This window comes from Hibiscus syriacus, unplaced genomic scaffold (assembly GCF_006381635.1).
Source record: "Hibiscus syriacus cultivar Baekdansim isolate YM2019G1 unplaced genomic scaffold, ASM638163v2 tig00117016_pilon, whole genome shotgun sequence".
In the NCBI taxonomy this organism is placed as follows: Eukaryota; Viridiplantae; Streptophyta; class Magnoliopsida; order Malvales; family Malvaceae; genus Hibiscus; species Hibiscus syriacus.
Genome location: NW_024063525.1, coordinates 2513300 through 2529533, shown reverse-complemented (window position 1 = coordinate 2529533; position 16234 = coordinate 2513300). Strand labels below are relative to the sequence as shown.

General features: G+C 30.9%; 1 pseudogene; it reads right to left on the bottom strand.

Annotated features, from left to right (window-relative positions):
• Positions 1-540: 540 nt before the first annotated feature.
• Positions 541-5624, bottom strand: LOC120195467 (annotated as a pseudogene).
• Positions 5625-16234: the final 10610 nt, after the last annotated feature.

Below are 16234 nucleotides of genomic sequence, written 5' to 3'. Positions count from 1 at the left end.
TAGCTTTTGTATTGTCTGAAGAAATAATTCCTCTGATAGATTATTTTACAATTTTTTTTTCAGATGCACTGTCTTACTAATTTTTCCACAACTCCCAAGAAAAAGAAGCAAAATACAAAAAATAAACATATCATTTTTTAAAAAATTAGGTTATACATAAAAAAAAATATCATCCATGTTAGAACAATTATATCAAAACTTTATCATCCATGTAAATAATTAAAAAAAAACTACCTATTAAACTTATCATCCACCAAAGAAAACTAACATCAGATTCAAAATTAAAAAATTATAGTTTAAAATATTAATAAAGTTTTAAAAATTTTGATCAATAAAATTTAAATATTATCATTGTAATTTCAATGTAAGAAACAAATTAAATATTAAACTCTACCTATACATTCAATAACTATATAAATACTAAATATACACGCAACTTACAATTGTTATTTGAAAGGTATAAATTAGCTGCGGCTAATCCAAACGAACGAGAGAAGTTTTATCATCATTCATTCATAATATTTTAATAAAAAAGAGACAAAATTGAAGGATAACATTGTTGCCCAAATTATAGTTCAATCTCAGAGAATTGCTAATAAAAGACTGCAATCACAGATGAATTTATCTATTCTTACACCTCGCTGTTTCCATCGAGATTCATTTATATGGGACAACTATCACAATATAATCTTACCTTACCTATCACTCCAAATTTTAGCCGCTTTCAGCTTTCCTACTTCATGCATTTTCAGAACATCAAAATGTGTTCGCATGAACTGGTAGTTCCAACTTCGGAAGCCGCAGATACCGGACAGATAATACGATTTCCGGGGCAAATAGCACCTATAATATCAGTGTATTCACCTGAAAGACCCAGAAACTATCTCCTACTGCTTGCTCTCTTACCCTTGCTTAAGTCAGCAAGTTCATCAATAAGCTTCTTCTCTTCACTGCTCAGTCTTTTGGGAATTTCAACTTGGACACGGACCACCTGATCACCCCTCATGTTGGTTTTATTTAGAACAGGAACACCTTTCTTGGCCATTACAAGGGTGTTGTTTGGCTGGGTTCCGGCTGGTATCTTCAAATCAACCATACCATCCACAGTTGGAACCTTGATTGTTGTTCCCAGTATTGCATCTATATATGACACCTTGCAGGTGTACAATATGTTGGTATCATCACGTTTTAGGACAGGGTCTGGGATTACTTCAATGCCTACAAATAGATCACCCGGGGACCCACCTTTCCTTCCAGCATTTCCTTCAGACCGGACCCTTAAACGGCTACCAGAGTCCACACCAGCCGACACTTTCAAACTAATCCTCTTCGTTCTCCTTACCCGCCCATCTCCAGAACATGTATTGCATGGGGTAGAAATTTCCCCTGCCCTGCCACACGAAGAGCATGTCATTACCTGCTGGAAAACGCCCATTGGAGTCCTTGCAGATGAGATAACCTGGCCTTGACCACCACATGTGGTACATTTGGACGGTGTTGTTCCAGGTTTTGCACCAGAACCATTGCAAGTTCCGCAGCTTTCTAGTCAGTTTATCTCGATTTCTTTCTCAACTCCGAACACTGCTTCCTTAAAATTCAATAATAGACTGTAATATTCATCCTGCCCATCAACAGCTCTATTCCTGTAACTTTGTCCGCCCATGCCCGTGCCACCCATGCCTTCAAATAGCGACTCAAACAGATCAAAAGGATTGCTGAAATCCTGTCAAAGCAAACATGCCATCAATGCTGAATGAAATATAGAGAAATATAATTTTGAAATGAATGATCTTATTCAGCATCAGTAGAATTAACTTACTCCCATTCCCATACCAGCACCTTTAAGTCCAGCCTCCCCATATTTGTCGTATAGAGATCGCTTCTCATCATCCGACAATACCTAAGCATATAATGCACCTCAAAGACTAGATATGAGCACAGGGATTAAGAACCGGTTGCGTTTTACACATCCAAAGGAAACCATAATAAGCACGACATAATATTCTTACCTCATATGCAAAGCTAATTTCCTTGAACTTTGTCTCTGCCCCTGGATCTCTGCAGAATATTATATGATGATGAGAAAGGTGGGGGAAGCATTATTGTTCGAGCATACGTGAGTTAAATAAGATATTTTAACTAGCAACACAAAATGGAAACAAACTTTCAAGAAAAAGTACTTGTGAGTCAGAGATCTTCCAAATACTGCTCTACATTCTTCATTTCAGCAATTAATTCTACGAATATAAGAACAAAACTCAACAAACACCTAAGTTGGGAAATTTATGACTACTATTCCATTTTCTCTTTCTTTCAACAATCACATTCTCTAAGACCTCGTTTTGGATAGATTTTATTTGATCCACTGCTTGAAATAGACAGACATCCCTTCGGCGCTTTTCTATTGAAAAGGTTATTAGCCAACTTCAAATACTCAAACCAGAGAGTTTGCTACATCAACAGAAATCATCACAGTTGATTCCTCCATCCTAAGATGAGGATAGTACAATGAAAATAAGTGGATGTTGACCCATCTCATTAACATGATCTCCCAGGGAATTCGAAATTTCTAACCTGCCTAAGAAACGGTGTCATGTAAGAACTAATGAAACCCATTTCCCAGAACCCAGCAAGGAAGTTAATTTCTATTGTTTGACCAGAATAAGAGAATACATTTTTATGATCATTGTGGTCGCTTCTACATTAAACCACTTGTAACGCCACTAGATCTAAGAATGGGAAAGAAAAAAGCATAGTAGAATAATTAGAAACTTTGATGATTCTCAGAGACTAACCAACACCACATGGCCCAAAATATTCACAGGTTTTCTCATATGGGTCAATATAGCCAATTCAGATGTGAATTGTCATCTATTATTTCTTCTGAGATTAACTTTCAGTGAGCAGATTGTTGCCAATCTGAATCTGATATTCAGATTGCATCACATCAAATCCCAGAAAATCCAGATGACCAGAGCTTGCTGATATAATCATGTCATGTTTTTATCTGAACCACATCAAATTGAAGTTCAAGTTTACTAGCACTTCACATCACACATAAATATAATGAAATATATAAAAATGTGATAAACACAACAATAAATAGGAGGCAAGAGATATAAGATCAACTGACTTGTTCACATCCGGATGGTAACTTCGAGCAAGCTTGCGATAAGCTGAAAAAACCAACAGATTTAAAAACAGTAAGATAATATAATATGGAAGACAAAAGCAGTAAGTAATCATGGAAAAAAAATTGAAGCTCCAATCAAAGGAGGAGAACCACAAAATTTCCTTCAGATAGTTGAAACACCAAAAATCTTTTCATTAGCTGAGACCATGAATGTGAATACCACCAAATGTTAACTATCCTGGTTGACCCATTAACTTATTCTTTCTTAAAGTTGCAAGCGTTCCTTACTTCCTTTTATTCTCCTTGTAAATGTGCACCTTGGTGTAACCCGACCGAAATATGATGAGACTTTTTCAATTTTTATACATGCTCACTGTGTACTTAGTTATATCCTCAAATTTGTCTTAACTTCACTTCACATCAATCCACACTTTCTAAATTCTCTTTTATTTATGTTATTAACACCTACCCTCCCTTAAAATTAAAGCTTGTGCAATAGAGTTTTACGACTTTACATGCAGAAACCCTTAAATCCTGGGTAAACTTAACTTCATTAAGTTGAAAAATCATATATAAGAAAGTAAACTAGCAAACAAAAATAAGCACATAAATGCAGCAAAGAAAATTATATAAGCAATAATTAGAAGAGTCACTGAACAAGTTCTGCTAACTCAGCTTACCACTTTTGATTTCAGATTTACTTGCATTTCTCGACACACCAAGGACAGTGTAATAATCCTGCTCAAAATGTATAATTAAGTCATTAAAAACCATTAAAGCCTATTTTCAACCCGAAAAAATTACAACACAAAACCAAAAAAAAAAAAAAAACAAAAGAAAAGAAAAGAAATTGGAAGTAGTTTACACTCACAGTTTCAGCTCTAACAATGAACCGTGCTCCCCTACGATGATGTGATGTTTGAGATGACCTCATAAATGATAACAACGGTAAGGAATCACGTGAAAACAAGCCTGAATTAGATGATCCCATTCCCAAACAACTCATTGTACTTGTGACTCTGCATAAGAGCAATAAACACCAAAATGATTATTCCATGATTACCAACAAATAGACTATAAGGGTTAGAGGTAAAACATCACATTTTTTCACAGGTCTCTCTTTAATCAACTATCAAGTATCAACAAACATAAATACAGTCTAAACAAAAAGAGTAACTACAAAGGGGGTATATCTGCCCAGCTAACCATTATGTTCACCAATATGCCATGCATCAAATTCACAAATTCAAATGAATGCTAGTGCAGAAACCAAAACTAGCAAGTAGTAATGAGACTGCAAATTCAGTAATTCCAAATCCACATAAAGGTCTAGAAGGAAATAAGTGCAGTCTGATGATAAAATTCAATAATACCCTTTCTATATATGCAAAAGAGTTAAGTAGAAAACTTACCCCAATCTGGCTGTCATTATTCGGTTTGGGACATAAGGACGTATTGCAAATTGAGGACGAATACTCCACTGGGCACCGAATGTACTTCCACATGGTATAATGGCCATCCAATATGAGGATAGAGAACCTGAACTCAAACTTTATGCTGAATGACCGTTAGCAGGCTGAAATAGATGAAACATATGTGAAACTCGATTGATTGTCATCACAATAAAATGACCAAATTGAGTCCGTCACAAAAAGTAAATGAAAAGAAATAATATGACTTTCATTTCATCCATCAATGATTTAATATAAAAATTATACCAATCAAAATAAATTCCGGAATACAGAAATTGTACTAATAACCACTGCTCAAACCAACTCAAACAATTATAATATATATGTAGTGAGAGCGAATAAAATAAACTGCAAACTAGTTTCGGCAAGACTTCACTTACCACTGATCCTAGAAACAAAAGTATTGATTTGGTCGGCATTAAACACTTCTTATTCACTAGTTCAAGGCCAATTACCATTTCTTTCAAAATTAATGCCTTCAAAAGTTAGTTTTGGTTTAGTTAGGTAGCATCTACCATTCCTTGAGGATTTCAACTACCAACCCTTTCTGAAACATATTTCTCGCCGAGCTATTCCTATTAACTAATCCACAAAACCATTTTTCTTCCTTCTGTGGAAAAAAGAAAGATTTTTTAACATGTTCTTTTTTAAAAAAAAAAACACTTAATCAAAAGCTAACCAAAGTACTCCAAAATTCCTATCCACCAGGGTTAACTATCCACCACCCAGAAATCAAAACTGTCTATAACAATAAATCCAATAATAAAACAGATGAAATTACAAAAACTAGAGACCAGATAATTGATATTAAGATTAAAATTTTCAACATGTATGCCATACTTCTAGAACTAAAGGGAGAATTTTCAACGGAGAATTTAAATGTAAATTATGGAGAAGGGAAAGGAGCAAACCTTGTTTGGCTCCTAAGCGATTTGCTCTCACCGAAAAGGAACAGAGAAATGATGAGGTTAGCTTAGCGCCTCTGAATATAGAGTTTTAGTTGGCTGATTTTCTTGGTGGGTTGGTCTCAACTTGCAACCTATATTTTCCACCGTAAGATTGAAATGAAATTGAAATTTTGTTACTTTGTTCCTTCAATTTTCCACATCCAGCTCAGTTGGTAGAGCACAAAGTTTTTAGTTTTAGAATAGTGGGATCGAGTCTCACGGGGTTAATTCATAATTTAGAGGTCTCCACGAAAGCTACTCTCAACCTGACGTTGGAAGCAACCTACTATCTTACCTCCTCTTACCTCATTGCATATAGGAATAAGGGTCAGCTCATTTTCGATTTTATAAAGTAACTATATTTTCGTCTTGAATAAAATAATTTTTATTAAAAATTAATGGTTAAATTATTTGTTAAGTATCTAAAGTATCAACTTTGGTCTGTTTTAGTATTTAAACTTTCATTTTTTTTAAAACATATATAAATTTTAGTTTTTGTTTCATTTTAGTACCTCGTTCCAAATTTTACGTTAAATTTTAAAAAAATTTGAAAGTTTAGGTACTAAAACGAACCAAAACTGATAGTTTAAATACTAAACGCGTTAAATTTTTAACCCTATGGTACTAAAATGAAACAAAAACTAAACGCTATGTATGATTTTGAAAAAATTGAAAGTTTAGGTATTAAAATGAACCAAAAATGATAGTTCAGGTACTAAATATGTATTTTATCGTAAACTATTTTTAGGGTTAATTATACAAATGATCCTTAATTATAAGGCGTTACCTAATTGAATTCTTTAACTATTAAAAGTTACAAAATCGTCTCTCGAATATAGTGTACTATTTTCTTAAATCCTCCAACTATTAAAAGTTACAAAATGGTCACCCAACTATTAATATGTTTCAAACTTATACTTTTTCGTTAAAAAGTTAATGGCCATTTGAGCTAAAAATTAACATGCTAAGTAGGATATGATAAAATCATAATTAATGATGTTCATTGTCATCGTCATTGCTTTCAATCATTAGTTCAATGACATAATGTAAACGGAGAATCGATCGACAAAATACAACTCAAACAATTTTGAGATCATATTTTATTGTAATGTTAACATGAAAATTTAGAAACAAAAAGTTATTAAAAATATTTTTTTCATCACTTGATTTAATTTAACAAAATATTAAAAGTTTGACTTTCAATGGTCTGGGGTAGGCAAGTGCTAAGATAATGGTTAAAGAAAAAAAAGGTTATATGGGGTATTAAAAAAATTTTCGGTGAAATAAATAGTGTATAGGAAGCCGTTCAGAGCATCTGACTTTTCGAAAAGTCGATCGAAGCATTTGGCATCTTCAAAAAGTCAATCGAAGCACCTAATGTCTTCAAGCTCTTCATTTTCATCAACACAATCTTTGTTTTTTTTTTACAAATAAACCCTCTGTTGTAGTTGCTGAAGATGCCAAGTGTTCCGGTTGACTTCCCAATGATACCAAGTTCTTTGCCAACTTCCTCCTACACTATTCATTTTTCACCCTACTTAAGAAAATAATTTTTTCAATACCCATATAAACCATTTGTTAAACCTTCGTCCAATCAATTTTACTAGTAAGAGTATATATCGTCCTGTCAATCGTCGAGTAAAGTTAAAAGTTCATCCATTTGTACAGTGGGATCTCCACCATTTGAGTATTTTTAAAGTATAATATTAAAATAAGACATCAACATTTGTTTCAATAGTTATCTTTTATATATTTTTAAAGCATTTTAACTCTCAACGATTTAATTTTTTTTATCAAAATGGTTCTAATGGATAGAAACAGTTAATTGACTAACGATCAATACATGTCACTAATATGACATTTCTCCATGTGTTTAACTACTAACATGACATGTGACATGTCACCTAAGGTGATGACATGACGTATGACACAATAACAATTAAGCACATGAAAAAAAACATTACATCAGCAGCACACATTGATCGTTAGTCAACTAACGCGGCTTCCATTCAGCAAGAAATTCTTTCAACCAAAGTTAAAACTTTGAGGGATTAAAATGCTACAAAAAGTTAGGGTTAGAATAATTGTTCTGATAAATGTTGGAGCTAATTTTGATATTATATTTTTTTTCTAAAATTTAATGTTGAAGTCGGTTCCGACAGGTTGTGGTGGTGTGTTTGGAGATCAGTTAGATAGTATATTAGTTTTAATTTGAGAACTTTTGGGTGTTAATGAAGTTGAGTTGCAAGGTAGTATTTGTCATTGTTGGTAAAATTGATAGCTACAAACGAGGTATTAGATTTGACTGAAAAATATTAAATAAAATATTTAAACAAAGAATCGATTAACTATGTCATGGTATTAACCACTACCTTAGAAGCAAATTCGTCTTGATGTGTGTAATCGCTACAATGGACGAATAGTCCCTCAAGGTTAGCATAGCTCTTCAAATTTCGTACACCAGAAAGATATAGTAGACTTTGGTGGTACTGCACTTCTCTCAACTCAAGATGACACTCTATAAGAGTGTTTTTATATCAAACAATTATTTTGGGATATATAAAATGAGAACAGATACGCACTATTTATAAGTTAAATAGTGAGGGAAAAATCTTCTTTCAATCAAACAACATTAATAAGCTATTTAAAACAAAATTGAATAGCAATAAAAATGTTTTTATTTCTTAGCATTAACAACAATCCACCACTAATGCGAAAGAAATTTTTCATAAAATTGTGAACAATGAAGTTAAAACATGAGAATAGTAATATCGAGATTAGTTGCTTAAGCATAAAGAACGTATCTGGAATTAGTACTTATTGATGATGAGTAATTCTTCTCTTAAATAAGTGAAAAATCTTTAACTTTCTAAGATTAGAGTGAACTCATAATACTCAACCAACACCTTCATCCAACGAAGTCCTCGATGTTTCTACAAAGTATATATATGAATGTATATATATAGTCATCTTTCCTCAGGATTCTAGTAAGTGTACTAGAAAAATGACACAACATTACTCGTAGAAGGTGGCTAATCCTTCTCACTTACGTAGGTTATTTCATCAGGTTTATCTCAATATAAACCACTAAAACTGGGCTATAAAATAATTAAGAGCTTTTTTAATAGCTCATCATCATAATAATTATGGTGAATTTCTTCAAGTTCATTTTTAAATGAACCACCCAAACTCTAGGATAAGAAATCATTAAGAATAAATATTCAACATCTTTAATCGGTGAATTCAATATGTCCTTCTCACTAGGAACTCCAAAACTCTTAGGTTTGAATTCATTAAGAGTTTTAATAAAACCCATCCTCTCCAACGATAAGTTCATCTAGTCCTCTATGATTAGGATTACCCACTCAACTATGGGTTATGAACTTATTAAAAATATATATTCAAACAAAATTAGTAAATTCATCAAGTCTTTCTCATTAAAACCACCCAAAGCTTGGGTTTATTAAGAGAAATTAAGTCCATCATGTGTGTGTACATTATTCGCCATAGGGATAGGAAAATAGAAATGTACACTATAAGTCTTTCCATGGCTTCGTTTGACCACATTTAATATAACTAAGTTGGGTATCAACCATGAATTCCTTAACCAATGAGCTTTAAACTCATCCCCACGACAAATCAATAACCAACTTCTGACTTTAATCTTTGGTAAGCGGATCAATTGGGTTCCTCTCTAACTTTAATCATTATCTTAAGACATCTCCACATTTTAACTCTTTTAGTTAGAAATAAATCCATAAGTGCCTTGAATAATGTGTAAACAAATTCTCATACACATATACTCAAGCAAACTAGAGTAAAGTTTGTTATCATTTTTAACCATAAAATTATACTTTAAAAAACTCAAATATTATTTACAGGTGATTATATTCTCAAAATTTTGAGAAGTTACTAATAATTTTGATTGGTATTCATAATCTCAAAAGATTATGAAATTCCTCATATCTTATTTTAGTCCTCCACGACTCTTTTCATTCAAAAGGAATTTATATTTTTCATAGCTTTTTTTGTAAGAAGTGTTTAGGACATTATGAATATTATGAAGAGATTTCAACATTTCCTACCAATGGGAGAATTATCTTACGTTTACTACAAGAGATCTCAACGCAACTCCTAAGATATACCATCTTTTTTCTTTCATCTACTTAGGAAAATTACTCAGAGATTTAATAACTACAATTAATCTTTTAGTAGCAGTAGTGTTTATCACTTTCTCATTCAACATGTTATTCAACATATTAGCCATAAAGAGACCATCTCATATTTATTTACTATGACTAAATTTGGTATTTTTATCTACTAAATTAATCTCTACTTTTTTAACTTTTGTACTAAGATTAAAGAGAGTTTAACTTGTCGTAGTATTTTATAAATTAGAATAATGAGCATAATAATGAATAGCTCACCGGTAGGTTTATATGAAAGATAGGTGGCGTACTAGGCACACTTAAATATAAGGTCTTCATAGAACCAATCCTAGACATTCACTTTCACACTCATCAAACTATTTTCCAATAAATCATTTATAAGTTCTCTTTCTTAAGGCCACTTAAAGAATTGTTCTTGATACTTTTAGCCACAACATTATCTTATTAAGCATACACATTATTGACTCACTATTACCTTAACCTTAGTCTTTTTACTTGTGATTTATCTCATTCCATAATATATCCACTAAGTTTTATAGACTAGCTTAAAGGTTGATATAACCTAATTCATGTATTTAAAAAGCATGAATAAACAGGCAACAAGTCAAAATAATTTAACCTCACAGGTAGAATCATAATCCTTAAATAGATTAATTCATTCTCACCATGCTTGTGATCTTCACTCTTTGCATCATCACATCATCAAAATCTTTGTTTGAATCTTCTAAACTCAAGTGTAGACTATAGATGGTTAATCTAAAAAATAATTTACTAACAAAAAATTTAGGATAATTAACTAATACTAATGAATTTCTTATCTTTAGTAGCATTAGGTAATCAAAACAATCACTGGATAAGAACATTTGATTTGGATAGTTTTTATTCCAGCTTCACCAGTTTCATTCTTCTTCAAAAATACAATTATCATATACATCATCCAAATTTCTCAAAAATTTGTGGTATGACATCATTATTCGCATCATGTTTCACCATGATATATTAATACAAAAGACAAATTATATGTTATGTAATACCCTAAAATTTTGGCAAGTGACCAAAATGTAATTTTTAAAAGTTTAGTGGTTAAAGTATAAATTTTGGAAAAGTTCAAAGACCAAATTGGAAATTTTTCCAAAAAGAAATTTTATCTCGTAAGTGAATAACTCACCCCCCCCCCAAGAATTATTTTATTAATGGGAATCATATGTTTGATATGATATTTGTATTAAAAGCTTTAAAGAGATAAAGTTTGGTAAAATATTCGGATAATTGGATCGAATCGGAAATTTTCAAGGATGATATTATAAGGTTAATAATTTCATTTACATATTTTATTATAGTATAATTTAACACGGGTCATTGGATTTAAGATTTATCTTCCATGTAAATCAGGATCCTTGGATTAAAGTGGTAAGATTAGAATTTTTGGAAAAGTGCAAGGGAAAAGATGGAAACTAATAAAATGTTATTTATATTGACATGATGATGTAAGGAATGATGTCATTATAATGGTATGATGGTAGTTATCATTATTTAGTAATGGTAAATTGGTAACTTTTAATTAAATGAATTTTTAATTCATTTAATTTGTTTTAGGACAAGTGTACATGAATTTTAACTAGAATTTACATGATAATTTCTTCTCATCTTTAAGCTTAGTTGTGAAATCCATTAAAGGAGAAAGTTTTTATTTTTCATTTTAATCAATTTTCTTTGATTTTTGGATTAATATATGAAATAGAGAATTGATTTTCATTAAATTATCTATCATTTGGTATAAATATTTCCGTTGTTCTTGCTTGGAAGGTTGGTTTCATGAAATTTTTGGATGAAGAGGAAGTTGAAATTCAATGATCTAAGGTTGAATTTTTTATGTTAGTGATGTAATAGAGTTGTTTCCAAGCATGTGTGATGATTAAAAACATGTAGAAATGATGATATTGTATTCAACCATGGTTAAGGTTTGTAGAGAATTATTGAATTTGAATTGAAATTGATATGAAAATGATTGTAGAAGTATGAAAATGATGTTTGAAGCTTGAATTCATGCTTGAATCAAAGTAGAAATCATGAAATTTTTGCCCTAAAGCATTCGACCATGAAGGAAAAAATTTCCTAAGTCTAGAAATGATATGAGAATGATTATACATGCTGTAGAATATTGATTGGACCAATTTGGAAGTTTGTAAAGTTGAAGGGACATCTTTTCTTATTTTAGAAAGTTTGGGATTGAAATGGCAATTTCTTATAAATTGATTTACTATGATTGAATTAAATATTGGAATGTGCATTTATGCTTTTGGAAGATTGAATTAAAGTTAAATGGAAAGGGACCATTTTGAATAAATTGGAAACGTTGAGATGAATTTTAAAAGAATTCATATTAGTGGTTGAAATGTGAAATTACAAATTGTCATGTGAAAGCAGTGATGAATATGAATAGTAAAAAACTTGAAAGGTCAATATTTGTGTTATGAAGTGAAATTAGTATTAAACTAGTATCGAAAGAACTTTTAGGAATTTTATTCCTAACATGTGCTTATATTATAATAGTACTAATCTGTACTTTGAATTATGTGTTATGCTAATGGCGTACATATAGATTGTGATCGAAAATGAGATCTAATCGAGCTAAAAGCTAAGGAAAAATCATAAAAGTGAGGTTATATCGAAAGCAAGGTTTGCTATTGAGGCATTTCCAAGTGAGCACAATCTTACTTATATTGTTATATATGATATGAGGAACACTTGCGATGAGTCAACCTCAAATGAATTGGAGAGAAAAAGATTTTAAATCATATTTTGAACTATTTTCATATTTTTTGCCAAAAAGGTATTCAAATGATTTTTTGGTATGATTTACCCAATTACATTTTATTTGATATTTTACTACATGATTATGGATGATTTTGGGTATGAACTTCCCAAAGTACTTTCATTCGTTATTTTAACATGTTAGTATCTGTGGATACTCCTGAGAAATGAATGATACATGATTTTAATATAAAAGTCTATTGTATATGCATTGAGAGTTATTGGTACAACTGGCATGCCATGAGGTGGAGTGTTTATCGATTGATCTTGTATTAGTGCATTCGTGCAATCTTGTATTAGTGCATTCGTGCACTCTCGTATTAATACCATTGTGTGCTCCTATATTTAATACATTCGTGAACTTTTGGTATTTTTTGTAATTATGGGGTTCATGATGTTTTGACATTATGAACTACCATCCCGATTATTAGTATAGTGATGTTGTGTTCTTCAGTAACTATTATCACTCATATATGATTCGTGTACCTTGCATTCCCATTCATTAAACATTGGGTTGTGATTTTGAAATGAAATGAAAAGTACAAGTTATGTGATGTGAATATGTGAAAAGTACAAGTTATGTGATGTGAATATGTGAAAAGTACAAGTTATATGAAGTGAATATGTGAAAAGTACATGTGATATGGTGTAATATAGCAAAATTTTGGTTAGTGACCAATATGTAAATTTTGAAAGTTTAGGGGATAAAGTATAAAGTTTGTAGAAGTTTAAGGACTAAAAAATGTGATTTTTCAAAAGTTTAGGGACCAAAACTATAATTTCCAAAATTTATGTATTTTGGCCCCATAAATGAATAGTTTAACCCCAAGAATGACGTTTTAGTGAGAAATAGATTTTTTAAAAGCTAAAAAGTGTTGAAGTTCGGTAAAATTCGATAAATCGGATCGAATAGAAATTTAGGAAAATTTGAATGATGATAAATTAAGCTTGGAAATATTATTTCCACATGTTAAAATGATGGGAAATAATATGGACCATTGGATTTGAGAATTTATTTACATGTTCAATTTGGATCGTTGGATGAAAAATGGCAAGATTGAAATTTTGGAAAGATTGCATGGGCAAAGTTATAAAAGGTGAATTATTTTGTTCATATTTGAATTTATAAAGATGATAAGGGTTATGTGGCTTGGTATGGATGTAATTATAAGGATTCATTAATGGTAAATTAGTCATTTCTCAATTAAATGAATTTTAAATTCATTTAAGCTTAAATAAAGGATAAATTAACATGGAATTAACTGAACTTTCATGAGACCAAGCCATTTTTCAGCTCCATTTCGTGCTCCCCCTGACCTAGGTAAGAGAAATTTTATTTTTCATTTTTGAGCAAATTCCTTTGGTTTTTGGATTAAGCTGTGCAATAGAAAATTTTTCTATTCGAAAAACGCTATCATTTGGTACCATTATTGCATGCTAATCTTTCTTGAGTTCAAAGATCTCAAATTATAGGGTTTATGTTGATATTAGGGTTTATTGAATTGATGATGGATTTTGATGTTATTAAGATTGTAGAATCGTTTACAAGCTTGATTGTCGATTAAAATCACTTATACATGTTTATACATGCTTATGTTGATTTTGGCCCAACCCTAGATTTGGGGAAAGATAATGATTTGATGAAATTGATTTATGGATTTTATTTTAGAGATTTTATAAGGTTGAATAGAGGCTGATTTTATACTCGGATCGGATAAAAATCGAGTAAAATCATGAAAACCCTAATCTTAAACATACAAAGCATTCGACCTTGACTAAAGAGGATAAGAAAAATTATGGAAAAATTATGTAGGGGATGGAAATGATGTAGGAAGTATTCTACAATCCTTAGAAAAATTTGGGGCCATTCTTTAATTTTATAAAAGTTGGGGGACCTAATCGATAATTATGGAAAAGTTGTGGGTTGTTGTGTAATGATCCAATATTTTAGGTACCATGCTGGAAATTAATGTTTGAGAGTTGAAATTAATGTTAGAATGTGAAATTGAATTATTTTGGGAGGTTGGTAAAAGTTGAGGCTTAAATCACAAATATTAGGGGTGTTAAAAAATATCCGGAACTGTTAACTGTAACCGTTAACTGGTATAACCATTACATTTAATAGGTTAATTAACCGACCCATTAATATTTAACGGTTTCGGTTAACTGAACCACTAAAAATGATGGTTAACGGTTAAGGTTACGGTTACAAGTTTTGATAAACAATTAACCAACGGTTAAGTGTTAAGAAATTAAATTTATAATTATATATTTCTAATTTATTAGAATTTTACACAAATAACTTAATATAGTTTTCTACTATTTATAATTATTATATATATATTTAATAAAATTTGTATACAAATAATTTAATATATATATATATATATATCATTTTTAATTTTTATTTCTTTGAAAATATAGAAATATTCTTACACCAATATAATTATGTGTTTATTGTTAGGTACTAAGATATTTGGAGATGAACATAATTACACTGATGTAAGTATGAGTTAAGTGCTACACTTTTTATTTTATTCACTTACATCGGTTTAAGTATGTGTTAAGTTATATATTTTTTGTAGTATGAATTATGAAAAATTTGACAAATAATTGTAATAGGTTAACCTGTAACCGAACCGTTAATAATGGTTAACCGTTAGTGGTTAACCGTTTCTTAATAGTTAGGTTACGGTTAGAAAAATCTCATAATGTTATAATAGTTAATCGACCGTTTAGGCTAAATGGTAGAATTAACCGTCCATGAACAACCCTAACAAATATGGAAAAGTTGGGAACTTAAGTGAAAATGTTATGTGAAATTTGTATAAAAAGGGACTTGAATGGTCAATTTTAAAGTATTATGGTTAACAATTATGTTTTGACATGGAATTAGTATCGAATGAGCATCGAAAGATATTTTAGAAAATTATTTTCTATTATGTGCCTGTGTTAGTAAGATTCTAACATGTGGTTTGAATTTGAATATGTTTGTAATGATGCTCATTTAGATTGTGTGCTTGAAATCAAGATCAATAAATATTAAAGCTAAGGAAAAGCTTAAGGATGAAATGTGAAACTCACTACAAGAAAATATACCTTTAATGACACACGAACGATGACACACGCTAATTTATGACTTGCAAAACATGTGTGTCATAAAAAAATGTCATGTTTTTTAAAATCTGAACGATTTATGACTTACAATAATGTATGTCATATTTAATAGCCATAATCCAAAAAATTTAGAAAAACACGGAGTACAGATGAATTTTGTGTGTCATCTTTAGGAGTCGTATTCTAATTTCACCCCCTTATTTTTCATCCTTAATTTCCCGCTTGTGCTTCCCCCTTGGTTAACAAAAGTTCACGTCGTGCTCTCCCCATTTTTCTCTGTTTTCCATTTTTGTCTTTGCAACCTCCCAGCACCGGTTTGACCATTCACCACAACGCAGTCGAGGGAGTAAAAAATCAAGGGTTTCCACAGGTAATCCTCGTTCTCTATTCCAACATTTGTCGGTTTGTTGATTTCTATTTTGTCTGATTTAATGGGTTTGATGCTTTTACTTCATATATGTTTTTCTGAATCGATATTTGTTGCATGCATGCTTGTTTTATTTTTTATTATTTGTTTAATCGCTACTGATTTGTTCATTTCATAGGTTGTTTAAGTGGGTTATTTCGGTTTTTTTACTTCAG